This window comes from Octodon degus, unplaced genomic scaffold, assembly GCF_000260255.1.
Source record: "Octodon degus isolate 3935 unplaced genomic scaffold, OctDeg1.0 scaffold00032, whole genome shotgun sequence".
NCBI classification, from domain to species: domain Eukaryota; kingdom Metazoa; phylum Chordata; class Mammalia; order Rodentia; family Octodontidae; genus Octodon; species Octodon degus.
Window position 1 is genome coordinate 1,244,034 of NW_004524608.1, and position 2,124 is coordinate 1,246,157.

The 2,124-nt window shown below is 41.6% G+C and overlaps 1 non-coding gene across 1 annotated transcript; it reads right to left on the reverse strand.

Moving 5' to 3' along the window:
* Positions 1-694: 694 nt before the first annotated feature.
* On the reverse strand, positions 695-800 carry LOC111816467. The gene has a single exon (XR_002820858.1). It is a non-coding gene; the product is annotated as a small nucleolar RNA U13 (small nucleolar RNA).
* Positions 801-2,124: the final 1,324 nt, after the last annotated feature.

A 2,124-nucleotide genomic window follows, 5' to 3' on the forward strand; every position in this document is an offset into this window, starting at 1 on the left:
ACATGCCAGCCAGCCCCGCCCCCTGGTGGGCTGAGCTGGCCCCCCCCCCAACACACAAATAAAATAAATAAAAAAAATAAAAAAATAAAAAATAAAGTGGGTCTAAGGGCCGGCCAAATAGCTTAGTGGATTAAAGTGCCTGCAAGCAGGTGCAGGGGCTGGGGGTTCAATCCCCAGGCTTGCTGTGCCAGCCCCGCCCCTGGGACACAATGAGACAGCAATTGAGACTGGCTGTGCTCCTGTAATCCCAGCTCTTGGGAGCCTATAAACAGGCAGATCATTATGAGTCTGATCTAGTAGTGAGACCCTAAACACCCTGGAGACCCTTCCCTAAAATAAAAAAAAAAAAAAAAAAAAAAAAAAAAAAAAAAAAAAAAAAAAAAAAAAAGGAAAAAAAAAAAAAAAAAAAAAAAAAGAAAAGAAAAAAAGAAAGAAAGAAAGAAAAAGAGTGGGTCTACCAGGCTTATGGATCTACCCTATGGGTTTTTCACCAGGTGCTAGGAATATAATTCAGATAACTATATTTCACAGCTATTATGGCAGAAATGCCAAGAAGTCCTTTCCTTATTAAATTTTTTTTTTCCACGTCAGATGGGTAATGTGCCCAAGTTGTAGCAAGGGTTTTTTTTGTTTTTGGTTTTTTTGGTGGAACTGGGCATTGAACTCAGATCCTTGTGTTTGCCAGTCAAGCACTTATCCTACTGAGCCATCTCCTCAGCCCCTTGTGGCAAAGTTTGAGGGAGGCACATCTCATGCATAAGGCATGAACACCCAATCATCACACTCATGAACCAAAGGATCTCCTTATTAAATCAAAAGCAATACGTGTCCTGGAAAAAAATTCAGAGATTAGCACCACTGTCGAATACAGGGATGGCAGTTTTGTTGGGACTTAGTGATGGATATATAATAGTTCTTAGAAAGTTTCACTTGTCTCAGTTCCACAGAAACCAAGTAAATGGAGTAGATGACAATGGTCATTTTATATATAGTCTTTTTTTTTTTTTTTTTTTGGTGGAACCGGGAATCGAACTCAGACCCTTGCACTTGCCAGGGAAGCACTTATTCCACTGAGCCATCTCCCCAGCCCCTATAGTTTTTTTTTTCCCCTATAGTCTTTTTTTAAAAAATGTGTTTAGTATAGGGTCTACAGGGTCTCACTACACAGATCAGACTTGGAGTGATCCTCCTATTTTCAGCCTCCCAAGTACTGGGATTACAGGTGCATGCCACCAGGCCCAGTCTTAATCACAGTCTCAGTACGCCCCCAGGGCAGGCCAGCACGACATGCTGGGGATTGAACCCCACCCCAGTCCCTGTGTCTGCCTAAGCAGGCACTTTAATCCGCTGAGCTCAACTGAGTTACATGTTGTTACAGTACACGTTCTCCTATGTCCAGAGTCTTCACTGACCTTGAAAGGCTAGGGCCAAAATGTTGACTGACCTTGCAGCCCTTCCTTTTCTCCAATTTTGAACTGCTAACTTAGGTTGTTAACCTTCCAGAAGAGAAGCTAATTATTAACCTGCAATATACGCAGTTTGGTTTACCTTATCTGTCTAAATATCAAATATTTTGGCATTTCATGGAACAGGTATTTTCCATCAAATATTGATATGTTGAACTTTAAGTCCTTACAGAATATGAAGGAAAGATAATTTTATAAAAGTAGAAATAAGCATGTACATTTTTTTTATTTTATTTATGTGTGTGTGTGTGTGTGTGTGTGTGTGTGGCCAGCTCAGTCCACCAGGGGGCGGGCTGGCTGGCATGTGGTACCAGGGGATTGAACTGCAGTCCCTGTGCTTTGCTAAGCTTGTTCTAAGTAGGTGCTTTAGACCACTGAGCCATCTCACCAGCCCCAGGATGTACATATTTTTACAAAGAAATGTAGAAACCTAACCATATATGGAATTGTATTTTCTGATCAAGATTATGGAGCCACAGAGGTATGTGTTTGATGATGTATAGTGTGCCTGCGGAGAGTCACATGGAGAGAAAAAACATTTTCTCAGGCTTTCACAAAGAGCAAATTGGTCAAGCAATGGCCGTGACTCATCCACATGTCTGACACTTGACAAAAGGATGTACAAAGGGCAGTACAGGGCTACAGGATAAATCCTGAG